The sequence below is a fragment of the Dasypus novemcinctus genome, chromosome 1, assembly GCF_030445035.2.
Source record: "Dasypus novemcinctus isolate mDasNov1 chromosome 1, mDasNov1.1.hap2, whole genome shotgun sequence".
NCBI classification, from domain to species: Eukaryota; Metazoa; Chordata; class Mammalia; order Cingulata; family Dasypodidae; genus Dasypus; species Dasypus novemcinctus.
Window position 1 is genome coordinate 169,729,928 of NC_080673.1, and position 23,388 is coordinate 169,753,315.

At 37.5% G+C, this 23,388-nt stretch overlaps 1 long non-coding RNA gene across 1 annotated transcript in view; it reads right to left on the reverse strand.

Annotated features, from left to right (window-relative positions):
• LOC111761467 (uncharacterized) overlaps window positions 1-21,852 on the reverse strand; it is a 31,720-nt gene extending 9,868 nt beyond the window's left edge. The window contains exon 1 of the long non-coding RNA XR_002794828.2: window positions 21,712-21,852. This is a non-coding gene — a long non-coding RNA (uncharacterized lncRNA). The remainder of the gene's footprint in view (window positions 1-21,711) is intronic.
• Between the last annotated feature and the right edge of the window lie 1,536 nt (window positions 21,853-23,388).

The window sequence follows — 23,388 nt, forward strand, 5'->3', positions numbered from 1 at the left end:
ATATGGGGCAAGTTATTGTTCTTAAAGTCATCCACTTCCGAAAAGGAGGTCCAGCAGTTGATTGGAATATTTATATATTGAGACCACCATATTCCTCATCTCAGAATCCTTCTGGCACCCTTATATCAATATATTAGGTGACATGGAAAGCAGATACTTTCCACGGGGAAATGGAAAAGGGCAGGCCCTGCAATAGGTAAAAGTGTCTGTTTCAGTTGCCCAGCCTCTAGGATCTTTAAGACATGGATCTCCATTTGAGCTACAGGATTCTGTCACCCAGACCCACACCACCTGGTCCCTCTGGCAGAAGAAGAGAGCAACAGGAATTTGCAGCCCCCTGGGTTTTGGAGCAAGAAGTTCCCAGAAGCAACTCAATGCTACACCCCCTTTCAAAGGCAACTTCTGGTGTGCTGTTGGGCCTTGGTAGAAGCTAAAAGATTACTGAGACCTCTCAAGTCCTACTGAGTCCAGAAATCCTCATCAGGCCGTGTCCTGCGTAATCAGAACAGTCATGTGTGCAGGGCCTAACAACAGATTATAATCAAATGGAAGTGATACATTCAGTACTGTGCTCACCCAGGCCTACAGTGAGTGACACACTTGCATGAGCAGGTGAAAAAAGTCCCCCCCACAACAATGATCCTGTTACCTTTCCCTCCCTGCACTGGCATCCTGGGACCCTTGACTCAAGGACACCCCACCGGATGCTCAGCACTGTCTCACTGATGGACCAGCCAAGCTGAAGACATCCAGCATCCACTGAGAAGCAGCCATGTTTCCCTTGCCTTAGGCAAACTGTTTACCACCTCTGGCCCTGGAAAAAGTGCCCAGTGGGTCCTCTTAGCCCTGAAGCACTTGAAACCAAGCACCCCCATGTATCTGTTTACTGACTCATAGGTCACTTCTAACATCTTAGAAGTCAGGTCATGTTCATGGAAAGAATATAATTGCAGAATCAAAGGTTTCCCGGTGTGGGGACGAGATCTTGGGAAAGAGTTGTTGGTGTGGAAAGGCACCATCTGTGTTACCCATGCTGATGTTCATGGTAAAGGCCTATATCATGCAAACATTGAAATAACCTAGCCAAAAAAGGAAGCACCAAGGTGGTTTCTGCCCCCAATGAAGCTGGAGAGAGGCAGAGTAGAAGCTCTACCTGGAGGATAAGGACAAAGAACTTACTATCAATGACATCTGTGAAATAACTGAACTTCCCAAGGCTGCTTCTGCCATGGCGTGGTTCCACCATCTAACTGGACATGGAAATTCTGATACCATAAAATTATGGGTCCAGGATCTTGAAGTACCTTCTCATTAAAAGAGCTCCCATCTGCCATTTACCAATGTAAGAGATGTCAACTATAAGCCATAGCTTGAAAAGGGAATTTAGAGGTATTTCCAAGATGCACTGGGCCACTCATGGCAAGTGGACTACATCAGTACTTTCCAGCTATCCTAAGGTATGTCCTAATACTTGGTTGTGGTAGACACCTGTTCAGGCTATGGAGTTGCCTTTCCAGTTCATTGTGTAGTTGTGATACATAACGAGCTACCTTGGAAAAGTGGTTCTGCCATCCCTTTACATACCCGCATGAATATGTCCCTTGACCAAGGATCACACTCTTCTACATAATCCACTCAACAATAGTTCAGACTCACAGAATTAGATGGACCTTCCACATCTCTCACCACCCACAGGCAGCTGGCACAGTGGAGAACTTTAATGACTGCCTAAAAGAGTAGCTTCAGCATCTATACCCTGACATTTCTCTTACTGGATGAACTGTCTGCCTTACTCAGGCCTTCTGGAAGTTGAACTCAGCATTTCTGCAAAAGGGAAACACAGCCTTATCCTGCTTCTTAGCACAGGAAGGGGATGGGGGTGAGGGAGGAAACCAGGATTTGTTGCATTCCTGCCCTTACACCCATCAAGATGAGGATTGACCTGAAAGAGGGACCAAGGACACACCCCTTGGGGCTCTCCTTTTTGGACACTGTCAGGGGATCATCCCACTTTTTACCCCATTACACCCTTCACATGATTCCTAGAATGGTGGGAGGTTAAGGGCTGCCAGGTGGAGGGGTGGGATGACAAAAGTAGGCCTAAAAGTGCGTAACAATCCAGAGGGATGGACCCATGGGGCCTGACCCATGCATAGGAGATTAGTGGGTGATTCTTACCCTTGGTTGGGCTATTAGTTAGTACCCTTGTTTGCATGTGGATGTTTCAATGTGCTTCCATTTCACAACCCAGAAGAAAAATTTGGGTCTAACAGGGTGGCCTTATTGTACCTTGAACCCCAAACCAGGAGCAATAGTTTCAGCTACTTATCAGGGCAGGAACTCTGCACAAAAGTTGCTTGATGTATGCTTTTTGCTGAATGGCAGGGTCCCCTCCCCTGGACTGTACAAATACCCAGTCCTCAAGCAGCATACCTGACCTTCCTGTCTGATATGACTGACCTGAGCCTGTGTTTCCATGATACACTGTATAGCAACTTTCTTCACAAATGGCTGTGTCCAAATCCCCTGGAACCTGGAGCTATTAATTTAGCTTGAGAAAAGTTTTTTTAAAAGATGTAATTAAGTTAAGGATCTTGAGATGAGATAATCTTAGATTACCCAGATGGGCCCCCAATCCAATAACAAGCATATTTTTAAGAGACAGAAAAGAAGAGAAGGTTGTGTGAACACAGAGGAGGTAGAGAGAGGGGCGATGTAGTTGTATGCCAGGGAACACCAACAATTGCCATCAGCTATTGGGAGCTGGAAGAGGAATGGAACAGATTCTTCCCTACAGCTCTGGGAGAGAGTGAAATCCTGTTGACTCCTTGATTTCAGACTTTTGGTGCCAGAATTGTGAAAGAATAAAATTATGTTGTTTTAGGCCACTATGTGTGTGGTAATTTGTTACAGAAGTCACAGGAATAGTTTTTGGCACCATGAAGTGAGATGCTGCTGTAACAAATCCCTACAAATACAGAGGTGGCTGTGAAATTGGGTAATGGACAGAGGCTGGAAGAATTTCAAGGAAAAGTCTAGATTGCCATGAAGAGACTAATCATAGAAATATGGAGTGAAAGACGATTATGGGGAGATCTGAGAATGAAGTGGAAAACATGTCATTGGCAACAGGAGGAAAGGAAATCCTTGATATTTAGTGGCAGAAAACTTGGCTGAACTGTAGTCTAGAGTTTTGTATTAGTGATTGTATTAGTCAGTCAAAGGGGTGCTGATGCAAAGTACCAGACTCTGTTGGCTTTTATAAAAGGCATTTATTTGGGGTAGAAGCTTATAGTTACAAGGCCCTAAAGAGTCCAACTCAAAGTACCTTTAGAGGCACTTTCTCACCCAAAGCCATTGGCCATGTGTTGAAGCAAGATGGTGGGTGATGTCTCGAGTGTTCAGCTTTCCTTCTTCATCTTAAGGTACATGGTCCCTGCTTCTTCCAATCTCAATTGTAGGATGGTATGAGGCTCTTTCCGGGGCTTGTTTCTTTCCAGGCTCAGCTGCTCCCTTCTCTTCACAAGGTCAACTGTAGACTATCAGGCTTATCTCTCATCCCGGGGTCTCAGGATCCTCTGTGTATCTTCTCTGTTTGAATACTTCTATGTAAGAGTCTGTTTTATCAGCCTACCAAGGGGGCAAGGACTTAATCTGAGTTACACCCTGCTGACATGGTCGAATCAAAGCCCTATCTTAACATAATTTAATCAAAGGCATCTCAGATGAATCTAGTACAATTAAAGTATATCATACTGAGAACAGAGCAGTTTACAGACATATTCAACATCTCTTTTTGGAACTCATAAATAATATCAAATTGCCACAGTAATGTACTGAGATATCTAGCTGAGGAGATTTACAAGGAAAGGGTTGAAGGTGTGACCTGATTTTTCCTTGATACTTACTGTAAAATGCTGGAAGAAAGGGATAACAGGAACTGTTAAGCAAAAAGAACCAATATTTGATGAATTGGGGAATTCATAGCCAATCTAGATCACAAATGCCGATATTAGGAAATTCATTGTTAGGAAATGATGCTCTGGAAAGAAGCCCAAAGTTCTGGCTTGATAATCTTTTGCTGAACAGAATGTGGCTCATGGATCCTCTCAATCTTCTCAGCAGAAGTCAGGGATAGAGATTGAACTATCCAGGAAAGATCAGTGGAGGACTCTTATCTAATTGCATGGATCCCTGTGATATATATAGGAGATCCACAAGCTTTTTGAGAATATTTTTTCAGGCAGTTTGGACTAAAAGGGACTAGGGCAGAAACAGACTGATTTGTCACTGGCCCAGAGGCAGTAGTGGACAGAATTGTCTTGGGTGCAGAGGCAGAGGCTGACCCTGGCAAAGTCATCACAGGCCCAGAGGGTGGAGTCTTGAGCCTTGAACCTAATGGAATTTGCCCTGCTTGATTTAAAACTTAGTTGTGACCAATGACTCCTTTTCTCCTTCTAATTTCTCTCCTTTGGAATTGGAAAGCCTTTCATATACCTGTCCCACCATTTTATTTTGGGAACAGGTAACTTTGCTTCTAGGTTCTCAGGTACACAGATAGAGAGAATTTTTTCCCAGGTTGAATCATAGAGTCCCATACTGATTTGCGAAGTTTTAGTGATGATATTTAGATGAGATTTTGGACTTAAAATCAATGCTTCAATGGGTTGAGACTTTTAGAGATGTAGGGATAGAGTGAATATATTTTGCACATGTGATGGATGTCAAATTGGAGGATCAGAGAAAGGAGAATAGTGGGTTGAATGATGATCTCCCCAAATATAAGCTTATGTTCAAATCCCTAGGATCTCTAAATATGACCTTATTTGGATTACTCAGTGAACCCTAAATCCAATGATTAAGTGTCCTTAGAAGAGACAGAAGAGGAGAAGACATGGAGAAGAGGGAGATTTGATGTAAAGATGGAGGCAGAGATTAGAGTGATGCAGCTCTAAGCCAAGGAATACCAAGAAATTCAAACAGCCAACAGATGTGGAAGAGGCAAGGAATAAATATTCCTCTAGAGAATCCAATTTGCCAGTCTGGGAATAAAGCCCTCAACCTTAATAAAACACACATAGGCTATCATATTCAAATTGTGATAAACAAAAGTAAAAGAGAAAATATTGAAAGAATCCAGAGGGGAAACATACCTTACCTATAGAAGAAGAAGAAGAATCAAATTAGCCCTCTGGTTAAAGAACATGCAAGCAAGAAAAGAGTGGAATCAAATATTTAAAAGGTTGAAAGGAAAAAAAAATTCCACCATCCTAGAATTCTGTATCTAGTGAAATTATTCTTCAAAAGTGAAGGAGAAATAAAGATCTTTTCAGAAAAACAAAAATGGTGGGGATTTACCAAAAATCTGTCCTGTACGAAATGTTAAAAGAAGTTCTTCAGAGGGAAGGAAGAGTGTCAGAAAAAGGAACAAATGAGGTAAATGTTGGAGGAAACATGGCTCTTACTGGGACACGGAGACTGATTGACCATAAGCAAAGAATGTATTGAGATGTTCTCCCAATGGAGTGGGTCTGAAGAACAGACTTCAACCCCCTCACCAGCATAGTGGGGGTCTGAAGAGAGACTTCAGCCTACTCCTGGAAAGGCAGGACTTGAATTTATACAGAACTTTCCTAGGTGGGGAAATGACAATTAGTGGGAAGGGGGTTGAGGGTCTGAGTGAGGTAGTGGGAGGGGGTTGAGGGAGTTTATGGCTTCTTGGAATGCTGCAGGAGCAAAGGTTTCTTTTGATCTGCAGGATTTTAAAGCATTTGTAATAGTGAAGTTTTCTGTCTCTGGTTTCCCTCTGATATGCAGGTAGAGGTGGTAAAGATTTCCATCTCCCTCTGATATGCAGATGCTGAAGATCTCTATCTCCCATTACTGTTGTTTCTATGGGGTTCCTTTGTTTAACCTGTGGGAAAGTGCCATGGGGCGGGAGGGGGGGTATCTTTTTCCCAATGCATATCAGGGGAAACTGAGGTACAGCTTGTTAATTATTGCAAACCTCTGACAGTAAAATAGAAGACATAATTTTTCCTCCTATTTGATCTAAAAGATAATTTTGTTTAAAGCAACAATAATAATAATGTGCTGGGTGGTTATAGCATATGGATATGTGAAATGAATGATGGCAGTGTCATGAGGAAATAGAGGGGGGAATTGGGATTACTCTTTTTTAAGGTAACTGCACTACATATGAAGTGGTATAGTGTCATCTGAAGGTGGAGTTAAATTAGTTAAAAATGTATAATATAAACTCCAGGGGAACTATGAAAAATATTAAAAGAACAAGTGTAACTGATATGCTAAGAGAGAAGATAAAATGGAAACATAAAAGATGCTCAAATGAAACCAGGAAAGATATAAAAAAGGAAAAAAATATTAAATGCATTGAATAGAAAATACTTATAAATATGGTAGATTTTAATCCACATGTATCAGTAATCACTTTAAATGTGAATGTTCTAAATATACCTGTTAAAATACAGAGATCTTCATAGTAGGTTAAAAGAACAGGATCAGGATCTATATATTGTTTTCAAGAAATGCAGCTAACTTCTTTTTTAAGAGTGAAAGACATTCTTAAATGAATGAAAAGACAAACCAAAGAGTAGGAGAAAACATTATAAAACAAATATCTGATAAAATATTGTATCAAAATGGAAAAATTACTTTTAAAGCAGAAATATAAGAAAGAAAACAACTCACATAGAAAATGGTCAAGATCTGATCAAACACCTCACCAAAGATGGTGCAAAGATGGCAAATGAGTGTATGAAATGGTGCTCACCATCATTGTCATTAGGGAATTGAAAACTAAGACTATTAGGTGATACCACTATGCATTTTAGAATGACTAATAATGAAAATCCAAAATATTGACAATACCAATTGCTAGCAGAGATGATGTGGGCTATGGGTGGGAGGCTCTTTGTCTCTTCAGAGATAACCTAAATTATCTGTGACTTGTGGGTGTGGGGCTTGGTGACTATGGCAAGAACTCCAGTCCCAGAAAACAGTTTAACAATGCAAGGTCTATAATCTTTAAGTATTCAGGGGAAATGCAAACCAAATATGCTTAAAGCTTATCTAGAATGCCTGAGGTCCATGCTAAAAGCTTACCTAAGATGTGGAAATATATGCTAATTCAAGCCTATTGAGGACTGAAACAAAAAGACTATTTGGCCTTTCCTCTCTGTATAAAAGGGACTCAAAATCTTGTTCCCGGCTCGGGATTGAAACAGAAAGTTCCCGAGTCTGGCCGTCCATCAATAAACCATTTTTCCTTCTCAAAATCATTCCTGAGTCCTGGCCTCTCTATACTCAAATAATTGAACCTCTCTCAAATTCTACAACAATGATGCAAGCAAATATAATTCTTATTCATTGTTGGTGGGAATTCAAGTTGTTTGCTTTGGAAAGGAATTTGGCAGTTTCATACAAAACTAAATGTTGTTGTCCCATACAATTTGGCAATCATGCTCTTAAATATTAACCCAAGTTATTTGAAAGATTATGTCCGTGAAAAAATCTGCAAGTTAATGTTTATAAAATCTTTATTCAAAATTGCTAAAAACTAGAAGTTACCAAGATGTCTTTCAATAGGTGAATAGATAAACAAAGTGTGGTATATCCACACAATGGAATACTTTCAGCTATGCAAAGAATTGACTACCCAGTCATGAGAAGACATTGATGAATCGTAGATGCTTATTACTAAGTGAAAGAAGTCAGCCTGAAATGGCACATCCGGTATGGTTCCAAATATATATTTTGGAAAAGGAAAAGCATAGAGACAGTAAAAATGATCAGTGGTTGCCAGAGGTTTCTGGGAAAGGGGGAAGGTTGAATAGATGGAAACTATCCTCTATGAGTCAATTATGTAACTTGAATATTTCTCATAATAGAATACTGATGATGGAAAGAGTATAATAATATTAACTATATTATTATATTATATTATAAATATTATATTATTATAAAGATTAATATTATCAATATTATATATTATATATTATATATTATATATTATATATATTATTATTATATTATTATATAGATTGCTGAGAATTATTTTTTCACCAAGGGCAAAATGTGAAGTAACAAGAATTAAATGCCCCATTGTGTGTTCTGAAGTCTCAACAAATTAAAACAAAGATGTAGAACAAAAAGGGGGAAAAAAACCCGACACAACTAAATGTACCTAGGATATAATCAGACTCTTCATAGGTCAGAGGTCACAAAGATTTCTCCAAATTTTCCCATAGGAAGCTGTTGTGGGACCAGACTCTTAGAGTTCCATGAAAGATTTTGAGCAAAAAATATGGCTTGTACTTTAATCATTCTTGGAGCGACTTTAACACATGGTGTAATAAAACACAAGCATGATGATATTCCTTTATTTAAAAATAGCCTGGATTCTCATTTTTAATGAATAGTTTAAAAGAAAATTGTGGCTGATGGCAAAGCCTGGGTTTTATTTATGCCTTTATTTAATAAACATTTTTTGAGGCTTGCTTTGTGCCAAGTATTGTGCTGCTCCAGATTTACAAGGGCAATTAAGACACTGTTCTATCCTCAGGGAACCCCTAGTCTAGTGAAAGAAAGCTACTCATTAACAGGTGATTATCATAAGAGGTGGCAAATACAATGAGAGAGATATGCTTGAGGTACAAATGAAACACGGAGTGGGTCCCTTAAGTGAATTTGGAGTTTCGGTGGGTCTGGGAGAGGTAACACCAGACTTATGACTAAATTAATAGGTAGCAAATATGCAGGGGAAGTGAGTGTGGCAGTAGGAAAAAGGGTATTACAGATGTTTTGACCTCTAAGGGTTCTTACTGGTCCTATACGTCTAAGCATATCAATATAATTAATTCATTCCATGATTCCCCAAAGTCCTGCCATTTAATAAACAAAGTGGAGAAAAGGTGAAACAATCAATTAGCCACTATAGAACTCAAGACCTAAATTATCAAGAGTATTAGCAGACTTATGCCTCATTTAGCTAACTACATTGGAGAATAAGTTCACTGTACAAGTGAAATCTTCAATTAAATTAACAGTGCCCCCTTAAAATTTCTATACTTAAAATTTACACGTATTTTTAAAATGTCTAACTTGATTTCTTGCCTTTTTAAACAAAAGCTATTGAAGGCAATTTTAGCTATAGTGGATGATGTAGGGTCATCATAATGAACCTGTCTATTAAATGTGTGATAACCCAGCTTTGACTTCTTCTCTCAGTATCAAGCTACCATCTGCCCCAGCTTGCACTGGGTTAGAAGCCTCTAAAAACCCTTTCAACACCCTTTCCAGTTTTCAACTTCTCCAGCTCTACAGGGCTTAATTTAGTTTCCTTGGCTGCTCAAATACCATGCAATGGGTTGTTATAAAAATGGGAGTTTATTAGTGTAGCATGGTTTGAAATCTATGAAAAAGCCCAAATTTAGACATCATGAAAACAATGCATTCTTCCTGAAGACTGGTGTCTGGAGCTGGCAGCTGGCAATGCTTGGTCCTTGGCTTCTCTGTCACATGACACTGCATGTGGTAGCCTTTCCTGGCCTCTCAGTTCTCTTTCAAGTTCTGTGCAATTTCAGCTTCTTGCTTCCCATGGTTTTCTCTCTGTCTGTCAGAATTTCAGTCTGCTTATAAAGGACTCCAGTAATAGGATTAAGATGCATCCTGATTGATATATATCACTCCTTAAGTGAAGTAAGCTCATCAAAATGTCCTGCTTAGGAAGGGTTCACACCCACAGGAATGGAGTAAGTTGAAGGATCATGTTTTTCTGGGATACATTGCTCCAAAGGACCACAGGCCTGTAACACTGGATAAACCATTCATTTTAAATTCTTTATTTTTGGTGTTATGTAAAAAGGTCTTGCATTTGTTGGGATAAACGAGGAAGGAGTGTTGGTACTAACACTTACTGGGTATCTGATGTGTCAAGCATTGGCTTAGGGCTTGTCTGATTTCTTCAGCCAAGCCTGAGATTCAGGCATTATTATCACACATTCAGAAGAAGCTCAGAAATGTGAGGGGCTTGCTGAAGTTTAGGAATTTAGTATCCATCAGATCTTGGAATTCAACTCAGATAGTTTGAGCCATAGTCTTCTCTTGCTTAAGCATCTATCAATGGTACCTGGTATTATAATGGTTAGTCATTAATTTCAGTCTCATTTTGACCTCTCTCCAAATCCCCTTGTCATCTTCCTCTTCAATCTACTCTATTACCAAGTCAGAAATTCTACCTTTTAAATCACTCTCAAGCCAAGCCCTTTCTCTCCACACTTACTACTGTCACCTTAACCAGGCACATCCTCTTTTGTGTGGACATTGCAACAACTTCACAATTTATCTCACTACTTTCCATCTTCTTCACCTTTTATTACTCTCTCACCTGCAGCCAAACTGATCTTACTAAAATGCAAACCATGCAGTCATTTCCTCCTAAACACTTCTAAATGAACCAATACCTACAGGATAAATTTCAAACATCTTCATTTAGCATATAAGGGTCTTGACCTGGCTCATTCTCTTTACACTTGGGAATCTTTGCACAGACTGTTGTCTCTTTCTGGAATAATCTTTTCCAAGTTATATTAGTCAAGGTTCAGCAGAGAAAGAGAACTCATGGGGTATTGGCAAATCCTAGTTCCACAGGATAGGCCTCAGGTTGGGAACTCCGATGAAGTTTTTGGCTAATTTCTCCAGGACACCCTGGCTGGCAGAAGTCTTTCTGACTGCTGAAATCATCATTCTCCCTTTTAATGCCTTAAACTGATTGGATGAGACTTTTCTTATTGCTTAAGACACTCTCCATTGTTAATTGTAGATATTCATAGATGAAGTCACCTGGCAAATGACTTACCCTCACAGAAACAATCAGGCCAGTGCTTGCCTGACTAAGCAACTGGACACTATAACCTAGCCAAGTTGATACATGAGATTAACATTCACACATGTTCTTGACTTGGCTAGATTTTCACCTTCCTTTAAACTGAATTTCAATGTCTCTTGCTCTGAAAACCCTTTCCTTATCCCACCCCAACCAATCTAGATTAGACACCTCTCTGCAGTATAATACTTTAATTCTGTTATCATAATAGTTGCCAAACTGTATAGAATTTGATATTTAACTGCCTGTCTGATGGATAAAACACTTTGATGTAGGAATACCATTTTCGTAAGTTAGGTTTAGTCCTCATTCTATATAGTAGAGAAACATCCCAAAATAAAGGTGGTTTAAACAAGGTATCAAAGTGAGTTTCTTCTCCATATGAAGGGTATCTGGAGATGGGACATCTAATGCTTACAGAACAGCATTTCTATTATCAAGATGCAAACTCCTTCTATCTTCCCACTCTAGCACTATTCTCTTATTGATGGACTGAAAAACTACTGCCTTTGGAGTAACAACCTGTTTTGCAAATAAAGTTTTATTGGAAACCAAACCAGTCATGTTCATTCTTTTTCTTCCTTTTTTTTTTTTTTTTTTTTTTTTTGAGGTACTGGTGCCAGGGATTGAACTTGGTACCTCACAGGTGGGAAGCCAGTGCTTAATCACTGAGTCACATCAAGCCCCCATGTCCATTCTTTTAAGCACTTTCTTTGGCTTTCTCATTAGAATGGAAAAAATGTGTAGTTGTGACAGAGACCTCATGGCCCACAAAACCTAAAATATTGCTACCAAAAAATTTCATACTTTAGCATTTTAGAGAATGTTTTTAATGCCACTTCACATTCCAGAATGCACTGTAACTGCAGTCATTTGTTTCTTATAAATGATAACAGAAAGAAGAAAGTGGAAAAGTTCATGATTCCTCAGAACTCCCCTTTTATTTGATTCCCTTTTATTAACAGAAGGTTCTTCAGAAGTTCCACCCTATCCTTACATCTCATTGATCAGAAGTCAGTAATAGCAACATCCCTAGCAGAAAAAGAGTCCAGGAAATGTAGTCTTTTATTATGAGAAGCAAAGTATCCAACTAAATGTTGTTTATGCAAAAGCTTTAGAAGGATGCTAAAGTAAGTAACTAGCAGCGTTTGCCACAATCTTGTTAAATATTTTATTCCCAGCAACAAGCACTTAAACTCAATAAACTTGTGATGAATTGAAATGTCTGTAATGTGCTTAGTGATGAGAATTATTTCCGGTGCTCAATTCATGACCTCTGACATGTTACGGAGGGTCAACTGACAGAAGGCTGACTTCTGCATAAGTGAAGTTTGGCAACCTGGAAAAGCGTTTTAACAACTCCAGGGCTCCAGTTTGCCTTTTCTCCATGCACAATATATTTGGTAGTCATTTCATTTACTTAAAATTATATATTTCAGCCAGTAATATAAAATATAATGGTACAAAATTTAATGTGGGAAAGCAGCTGTTGCTCCAATAATTGAGTTCCCGTTTACTATCTGGAGGACCTGGGTTCGATCCCTGGGTCCTCCTGGTAAAAAAGAAAGAAAAAAAAAGGCCTCCCAGACGGGCACAGAGAGACACAGGCTGCCACGCTGTGAAGCAACGCACAAAAAAAAAAAAAAAAAAGAAAAAGGATGATGACAAAACCAGATAGAAAAAAAAAATTAAGGTGATTATTTATTGGCTCTAAAGGAAAAGGCCCCAACCTTCATTTTCTAAGTAGATTTTGTAGGAATAATTCAACAAACACAATGTCTCATTTGGGAATGCAGGCATAAGAGGAAGGATTGTGTTCTTCTAAATTTACTGAGGAGATGGAAGGGGTCTCACCATTGTAGGTACTGTGGTTCTCAAATCCCTCCTTGAACTTATGATGCTTTCTCTAGGTGTTTAAGGTAGCTTTGGACTTGATCCAAGCATTGTGGTAGTCAGCAATCAGCTATCATAGATGGGGCATAAAACCATTCCCTCTACCTCCTCTAACTCCATTGATTCCTTATCACCCATGGGCAAAGATTCAGCTTTGGTTTCACCACCTGTTTCAGCTTTTGGATACAATTCTGCATGTCATGCATGACTAGTCCAACAGGGGCATTTTACAATTGTTAAAGAGGAGAGTATCACAATTTTCTTCACATTATTTCATATGTACAGTAAAGCCATGGTAGTCAAACAATCAAAAAAGGGTGAACAGTGCTGGGCTGGATGACATTGTTTGGCAGTGGGTAGTACACAGCCTGCCAATTCATTCTTTTCTTGCTCTAAAACATTGCATTGAAATTTTCTTTTCCACATTTGTAGCTTCTAATTAGCTTTGAAATGATTCTGTCGTTCAGCTTAAAATCTGTCTTTTCTCTTCACTGATTCCTTTGGAACTGGTTGTTCATTTATAAAAAAAAAGAACATTTTGCATTTTTATAGTTCTGTGTGTTGGACCATGGAGCAGCAGCAGATGTTGCTTGAATTCTCCCACCCACACATCCAAATGTGAATAATCTTGACACTCCTGGCAAACTTCAATCTCATATAACGTTAGCCTTCTACATTAACAAAAATCCACCCTAGAAACTGTTCCTGAGGAAAAAATTTAAACAATCACACTTAATGGTGAAATACATCTTATGTAGTAGAAGGAGCTATCAACTTGAATTGGATAATTCTTGATCTGCTAGTGAACTGTGTGAACTGGGGTAAATTTTAAATATTGGGGGGGAGAGTGCTTCAATTTTCTTATGTATGAACTGAATATAATGCTATTTACATTATACAATTTTGCTTGACCCATACTTGGCACTCAACAAATAACTTTTGTATTTGACTAGAATATACAAAATATTTAGAATCATTAAAAACACGCTAAAACTATTTGGAGTTAAGAGCTTTCTCTCGTTAAAACTTCCTTTAATTTTGACATCTGGGGCATTAGCCACTAGTCTTTTATTATCCCACTAATACTTTTCTACTTTATTTTCCTGAAAATAATCCTTTAACACTGATTATTTTCTCTACTTCTTTCTATTCCTTCCTCTCTCCTGCTCTCAATTATCTATCCTGGCATCTGTTTAATATATTTATAATAATCTATAAACGTATTTATTTTTACTTTTGATATTTAGGCATTTCTTGGATGCTCTATTAAGTATTGTATGTGAAATAAAAGATAAATTAAATATAGACCCTAACCTCCAAATAATTGATGCTGCTGATAGTGATATTTACTGTGTAGCAGGGAATTAATTTGTGTTAGTTCATTAATCCTTCCAACATCCATTTTAAGAAGAAGCATTCTGCTGTTATTTGTTTAGAGTCCTACCACTGACCTAATGAATAAGTAGTAAAAGTAAGCTCAAACCTAAGTCTGAGCTTTACAACACCACATGCTTATTTTTAATCACTGTACAATACCTATCCTTCTCTCCTGTGCTTTATGTATTGACTTGATTTCAGTGGTTTGGATTTTCATATCTATTTTCTATCTTGATATTTTCCAATACCCTTTTACTATTCTATATTTTTCCTTCAGAATCTGTATAACTGTTTTTAATAAAAACCATTTCAACTTCAAAGCATTTCTTCTTGAAATCCCTTTCCTACCATAATTCTTTAGGATTGGACATTTCTGTCAGAGAATAGAATCAAGGCATTTTGCATTCTTTATTCAAACCTTTATTATGCCCCATGTAGACTTTCAATCTTTCAAACTTTTCCTTTTCTCTCCATCTCGGTGAGATTTCTAGCCCTTTGGTGTTAGCTCTACAATTGCCTACTTTGGTCACTGGTTTTTTGCTTCTATCTTGACTTCAGTCTTGTTCCTGACTCTCCCTGGAACAGCTTGTGCAAAGACATTTAGAAATATCTCTCATCTGCCACTTTGGACATAGCACATCATTTCTCTTGATTTCCAATTGTTTTTGAGCCCTTCTGCCATATTTCCTGACTTTCCAATTTTAATATTTGGATCTCAGGTATGGAGCTGAATTAGTCATATTCCTCACTATGGCACATTATCATCTTTGGTCTGTGCATCTATCAAGTTTTATTTACTATTTTTCTCACCTCATTTTAATCCCAAATTTCATTTCCTCCCACCACAGGCATCCACCCTAATGTGTGTAATATATGTTTTTGTATGTGTTTCTTAAATATAAGTAATGTTGCTTTGTGTATTTATGTGTTTTAAATTTACAAAAAAGGTATTGTATTATGTTTCTCATTCTTTCACAGCCTTACAATTTGTTACTCTGATCATCTTTGCTCCTCCCAAGGGTATACAGAGCTATTTCATTGTTGTTTTAATTTGCATTGCTTGTCTTGTTTTTTTATTTGTATTTTTTTCATTTTTTAAATCTGTTTTTAAAAGATACATAGATCACACAAAATGTTACATTAAAACATGAGAGGTTCTCATATACCCCACTCCCCACAGCCCCCACTCCTCCCACATCGACAACTTCTTTCTTTAGTGTGGTACATTCATTGCATTTGAAGAGTACATTTTGGAGCACTGCTACACAGCATGGATTATTGTTTACATTCCATTTAGTGGATTATGGCAGGATATACAATGTCCTGCATCTGTCCCTGTAATATAATTCAGGAGAACTCCAAGTCCGGAAAGTGCCCCAGTATCACACCTCTTTTTCCCTCTCCCTACCTTTAGCAACTCCCATGGCCACTGTCTCCACATCAGTAACATAATTTCTTCCATTGCTAGAGTCACAATAATTCTAAAGAAAAATATCAGTTAAGCCACTGTAAGTCATATTTTATTCCTTTGTCCTGAGGACCTTGGGATGGCGATGTCCACTTCACCTCTAAATTGAGAGGGGGCTTAGATCCCACATGGCTGATGAATGGGATTCTCCTGCTTGCACTTGTAGACTCTCTCGGTTCCTTTCGGTGGTGGTTGACCATCCTTACCTCCTTGTTAGCTGACCTTGCTAAGTCCAGTGAATTGGAGAGTAGGTGTTGCAACTCTCCTGAGGCTCAAGGGCAAGCTGAAACATGGACACTCTAGAGATTCAAGTCTCCTGAGCATACACCAACCCCAGTGCCAACCACTGCGTTACTCTTTATACTAGCAAAGTTTGGTATCTTCATATATTTGTGAGCTTTTTGGAATTTCCCATCAATGAATTTCCAATTTGTAAATTTTGCCTATTTTCTGTTAACACTTTTTTCTTCTTTTTGATAATTCCTTATATAATCTATGATATCCTTTTTCAGTGAGATTTTTTTCCATTTCTTAGTGAGATATGTGTTTCTCCCCAGCTAAGATCCTTTCTTGATGATGATGCAGTAATTTAAAAGTACTACTTGGGAAGAAAAGAATGAGAATTCATAAGCTACTGATTTTTCTCCTAAGGAGATACTCCTTAGGAATTAATTCTGCATTGTTTTCAAGAAGTGTGAGATATATTTACTTAAGAGAAGGATCTTCAAGGATGAGATAATTTCTTTATAATTCTGTCCTTAGACCCAGTTCAGTTAATCACTATACCAGTGTTGATTTGTATTCAGGTAACTGGCAAATCACAGCAACAGAATGAATCCAAATCCTTTCTGTATCTCCTGTGCCTGTCTATTGAGTATGAAGTTAGCGTGATAAGAATAAGTTGGAAAATAAGATGTGTTCATAAGGTTGATACAAGAAGCTGCTAACCATCCTCTGACTCATAGGGGCATCAACCTGAAAAGGTTTGTGGAAATATTAATCTGTCCTTGAGATGATCAGCAGCTGACCTCCTGAACGCTCATGGCTGTTTTCTGGATGACTCTGTGAACATGTGTGAACAAAGTAACTTTATTTGGTGAATTTGCTTCTAATAAGAAACAAGGGTAGCAGATGCATTTTAAAAAGCATCTTAAATCTGATGACTGATAGGACCACTAGAGGATTAAAACTGATTATCCCATTAGAAGTATAATCTGACCTAGTGAATGCAGAACACTTTCTTGTCTAATTGGTTTTGAGGACAAATAAATGCATTCAGCTCAATTTACCTTTACCAGTTGTCTTACTTTGTCAAGGCTGCAATAGCAGATATCAGAGACTGGTTGACTTACTCAGCAGCTTTAGAAACTAGGAATCCCAAATCAAGGTGTCAGCAGGATCATGCTTTCTCTGAAGTCAGCAGCATTCTAGTAGTGGTCTACCAGCATAGCTCAGTTCCTACCTCCATGACATGACAATCTGTCTCTGTCTGATTCTGACTTATGTCCAATTACTGTGCTTATAAAGACTCCAGACATATTGGATTAAGACCCACCCTATTCGGTTTTGCCTCACTTGAACAAATAACATTTTCAAAGACCTTTTTTACAAATGGGTTCATACTCCGAGGACCCAGAGTTAGCACTTGAACATGACTTGTGGGAAACATGATTAAATCCATAACACCACTGATAGATCTTTGTCAATTGCCAAATGGCATTATTTATTTACTGAGTGAATTTGTTTGGGAGGGTGGTAGATACAGTTGGTTGCCAAAATAAATTATTAGAAGCCAATTATAAATATAATAGAAGCATGAGTGGCTGGTAAGATGCCCTTGTTTTTTTGGTCACTATATTACATCATCAATGCAGCTTCACCTTGCTTGGGTGCTTGGTTCTCTGGAGTCCCTTTATTCTCTGTCCTCCTACAATCTCTCTTTTCTAGCACCCTTCTGTATACTCATGCTCCCTGGAGTTGTAGCTTTACCCTGAAGATTGTCCTCACTACTGGCTTTGTCTTGGGATGGCAACAGTGAACCTCTTTGAACAATAACCATCATAATTTCCTATATTAATAGGTTCTTCAGAATGGAGCATCAATAGGACAACTAAAATTTTCATTTGCCAGTGTTTAATGCCTTTCATAAATAACATCAATAAATTTTCATACTAAAAGACTTCCCTTCTATCAGGGGTAAGGAGAGAAGAAATAAGAGAGAGGTGCAAAGATTTCTCTCCTACTGCAATTTAAAAATCTTTGGCAAGAAGTTTGGCATTACAATCCATAACTTGTTTTATATTGGCCGATAAGGAGTCTTATCAATGTATGGGCTTTGTGGAATAATGGAAATGTCCTATTATATGTTAATTATAATTTTGTTTTGACCTAATAATTTGCGAAGTCCAGAATGTTACCAGAAACTGAATATTAGTGAGGAGTCACTAAAAGTGAATGGCTGGGGAAACAGCTGTAGCTCAATCAGTTGGGCTCCCGTCTACCATATGGGAGGCCCTGGGTTTGCATCCTGGGGCCTCCTTGTGAAGGCAAGCTCGCCCGCACGCTGAGGAGTGCCCAGCCTGCAAGCACCGCAAAGAGCCGACTCAGCAAGGTGGCGCAACAAAAAGGGAGACAAGCAAAAATGGGAAGAGCACACAGCAAACAGACACAGAGAGCAGACAGCAAATAAGCCACAAGGGGGAGGGGGATAAATAAAAATAAATACAGACACAGAAGAACACACTGTGAGTAGACGCAGAGCAACAGCAGGCAAAAAAGCTGCAAGGCGGGGAGGGGATTAAAAAAAAAAAGTGAATGGCTGAAGTACGCAGGAGTGGAAAGAGACCAAGTACTTCCAACATTGTTTCATGCATAGCACATTCCAGAAGCATAATGCCTTGGAATGTTCAGGCATATGGATAAAATCTTTCAACCACAAGTTCTTTTTGATGCTTTAGTTATTACCTACTCTTTATGGCACTTTTTAATGTAGCCACTTTTAATAAGCCATAGGCTTGTTCCTTTTTCACTGTCACTAGTCTAACCCCACCATTTTTTTCCTGAGTAATGTTGATATATGTCCTCATAAATACATGAATATTCTCATCTCAAGATATCTTTTTTTCCCCTGAGAACAAGTTTAGGAGCCAATGCACATGGGTTGCAGGAGATGATTCCTCAAAATAAAGAATGATAAAATATATCTTTAGGTTTGTTGACAAGCACCACAGAGAGGTAAACTGATTTTTTACTGCACCAGTACACATAAACTAGAGCAATGTAAAAAGTGGCATGGAAAAAGTAGAGAGGCAGGTGGGAAAGACTTTACGATGAATCAATAAGTGAACTTTAGTATCTCTTTTAAAACTTCAGAAAACTTATAAAAATCAACAGATTAGCAAATGAGGCAAATTATAACATATTTAAAAGTTAAAGAAAAATTGGTAAAGCAATGAAGACTAAGATTTTTGCTAAATGGTTAATTCATTTAACTGCTGATGAAGCTGTTTGCTAATGAGTAGCTGAAATTAGAAAGGTAATTGCATAAAGCCCAATCTTATTGTTAGGTATGGTTGATAATCTCATTAAGAAATGTTCCTAAAGGGTCAAGGAGGTGAATACATAGGAGATTGAGACAGGTAACTCCATCAGTAAGTATGCTTTTCATACTTTGAGCATGTCAAAATAGGGAGAATAAGAGAGTCCATTTGCTTAAATTTATTTACTTATGGGCAGAGGAGGAAACTTAGGATGGTTAGTACTAAAGGGGTAGTGATAGGCAGAGCTCCATAGCTACCATGCTATGGAACAATTCAATCACAAACAGCTTGATGATCAAGCAGTTAAAAATGTCAAGACACATTTAGTGAAATGTAACAGGAAAATCTTAGCTCTCATGTTTTTAGGTTAGCAGATAACTCACTTGATCAGATCTCTTGAGATTTTCCCTATTACCCTGCCCTGGCTGGATGTAGACTCCCAGGTAAAAGATTCTACAATTTCTATTAGACTTGGGCACTGAATTACTGCATGGAACAGAGCTTTCTGTGAGCTAGAAATAGTTATATTGTATTAAACCACTGAGATTTTCTAAACATTGAACTTACATTTACCTTAACTAATGTGGTGAGAATCTCTACTTATATCCATTAGTTTATTATTATATTTTTATTCTTGTACTTAATGAATTTAGTGTCCTCTATGTGTCATATATATTGCTAACCATTGGAAATATGAGAAAGATGGTGGCAAATGCAGATGGGAAACTAATATTACAGCAAGGCATCTCTGTAATGTCCTGATTTGGCTCTGAAGCAATTTTGCTGTGCCAAATGCTTTGTCTTTGTATTTGAAGATAATTGAGTACTTCCTTCCTATCCAGATTTACTATTTCCACTATTGATATATTCCAAAATTTAATAAATTCTGACTCTCTGTAGTCAGAGAGTATTGACTTGCTATCACTTTTTTCAGGTTAAATATATATTAACTGATATAGATCAGTTAATATATATTGTGCCTTTTGTCACATCCACAATACATAGAATTCTTTCTTGTCCTAGAGGCAAGCTTTCCTGACACAAAATATTATTAACCAGAAACAAATAAAGCTTTTTATCACTAAACCACAGAATCATAAAAGCCTTAGGCTCTATTCCTATTCACTTTCACTTAGCTTCATTTCTTCTCCTGTTATAACTGACCCCTTTGTGCAAACACTCCAACAATGTAGACTCACAACATTCCAGTGGAATAGTGCCAGAGAAAAATATTGCATGTGATTTCTGCCGCAAAAACTTCTTCATTTTTATGGAAGCAGACCTTGTGATAGGGAGATAATAGATACGAAATAGAGGGTCTATTTTGTGGGCAGAAGTTTAGCTAATTCCTTTCTTGATATGAATTTGTTTTCAGCTGATGGAACATTTAAACCCAGTCTTCTGATATCAGGGTGATGATGAATGCCCATGAATGTGCATGGCATTTTACCTAAGAAACAGGTAATAATTTAGGAAATAAATACTTGTGATTAAAAACCTGGGCAAACATTGGAAAGACTAATTTTTCTTGTTATCAAGCAAATGACCTGCTTTCCTGATCATTGCAATTGAAGTCTCCAATAGAACCAACCAGTTGCAATTAGATGAGCTTGACTCCTTTACTCTAGTGATTCTTAGATTTGGAAGGGAGATATGGTACCTTTGGAGATTCAGAGGAAAGCTGTCCATCTCCCCAGAAAAATACACATTCACCCCACATTTTATATACATTAAAAAATTAGGGGAATTCTTGATCTGCCAAGCTCAGGGACTTCAAGGTAATAAGGAATCTCTGCTTGCTTGCAAGTAAGTTTGGGAAGGGGGGTGTGAATTGTACTGTTCCAATGAGTAGTGAACTCTAAATTCATTTTTCAACTCTTTAACATAACACTGCTAAATTTTTAACACATTGGTACTTTAAATGTATTAAGAAATATTACTGCTTGTAGATAAAATCAAAATTTGACCCTGTCATTTAAGTATTTTCTGTACATATGTCAACAGGTTAGAACATTAATTTAATCCATTGAATAAGTCAGTTATCTAGTATTGATTTAAATTTTTTTTCCTGTGGAATGAGTTATTTACAAGTGTCTTCCTCTACCTTTATGCCTTCAAACCCTTACACACATCACGGGATCAACCAAAATGTTTCCCTAATCTGAGATCTGAATACTAGTCAATGATAAAAATTTAAAATTTATTGGCATAGCATACCTTCAATTATTCCTATTATTTTGTAATTTAATTTCTAAGTATATCACAAGAATCTACAATTTAATGCCTTAATTATAATGTTCCAATAAAAAGGTAGCAAAATTAACATGTATTATAACATGAAAACAAAACAAAGAAAACATAAAAGCATGACTTTTCTGAGACACATGAGTCATTATTTTAATTCCCTGATGGAAGATATGGGGCAATAGAAAATTCTACAGCAATAGAAAAACCACGAATTCAGTGCTTTTCAAACTTTCACATATATAAAACTCATTTAGAGATGTTCAAAAGCAAAGAAAGATTACCGGGCTGCAATTCCAGCGACTTAGACTGAGTTCTTCCAGAGTGGGGGTTTAGATTCTGCGTTTTATAATTAAGCGATTCTTCTGCAGATTGCAAGCAGGCCATATATTGAGAAAAGCTCTCTATCCTTCACTTAGGAGTCTTCAAACCATTTGCCACCTCTCTGTCATACCACCCAGGGGCTCCGGTGTTCCAGGCTTTTCAGAGACGCTCAGGTATGCTAGGATTTTCAGAAGAATTTCAGCTGGACTGGGCTGTCCTCTTCCCTTCTTCACTCTTCCACAGTTAAAAAAATATGGCTGCCGTCTCACTAGAGATGTCTTTGAGTTGCTAACTTGTCTACCTTGCTTGATTTAGCCTGCCATTGTCCATAATTATAGAGGAAATCCTGAGAGGTTTTTTTTTTTAACATAATAGCTATCAATTGTTGCAGAGCTTTCACCAATATTTGAAAACAGCGATGACCCGGATTAATGGACAGTATGACAAATCCTCTGGGGGAAGTGGAAAGATTAATCTAGTCTACCTTTTTGTTACTAGTTCTTCCCTTCTCCATATATTTCTTTGGGAAAAGAACTAAGACAAAAAAAAAAAAAATCATTTTTTAAACCTAGGGGTTAGTGATAAAATGCCATTGCAAAAATAATAAAATTTTCATTTTACTTTCGAATACAAATTTCTATCTTCCAACAAAAGTCTCTTTACTATAATTAGATCTAAATTTGTATTCCTGGGCCCAAGAGAACATGGATATTGTATATCCTTGGGCCTGTCTTTTGAATAATATATTATTAATAATTAAATTGATTATTAATGTTCTTATTACTATACTAACCATTAATATATTAATAATATAATTTATTATTAGCTTATTCCCCAATTTACTTACTTCATTAATTATCTTGTCAAGGACACTTATAGGAGAGGTATCTCAAAACAAACTAAGGATGTAAAGCACAAACTTTAGCCCCAAGAGTTGAAACCACAGGGCTCTCTTAATTAACACAGAGCTTCTTTATAATTACAGATTCTTCCAAAGACACTGATTTATCAAATACTTTTCATCCAACACATTCTGTGTCAAATATCCAATATTCTCCTGATTGTTTAAATGTACAGGTTCTCAGACTCAATTTTGGACCATTCTTTATAAACTTGGAAATTGGTTTCTACCTTCTGTTATGTTCAATATGTCCAGGATAAGCAAACCTTATAAATGGTCAAAGGGAAAAGAAAGTTTATCTTGTGAATAAATACATTTTGCTAAGCATACATGATATAAAATCTCTAGAAATTGAAAAAATCTTTAGTAGAAAGATTGAAATAAGTCTGAGGCAAAGGTTGGTAAACCAGTCTGGATAAAAGCTAATGAAAACAGTCATTTATAAGGGATAGAATTTCAAAATTGTATTGTCTGTAGCTGCTTTCATACTATAAGAGCAGAGTAGTTTTAAGGAGTCCTGACAGTGAAGAAAATAACCGTAAAGACTAAAATGTCTACTCTCTTGCATTTTTACAAAAAATGATTACTGACTTCTGTTCTAAAATAGAGTGGATTTTCAGTTTTTGAAAGTACTGTAAGTTTAAAACCTAGAGATAGAATAATTTAAATTTAAATCTTTTTGAAATTCAGTATAATCAATAAATCACACTTAATTAGAATTTTATTCCTGAAATTC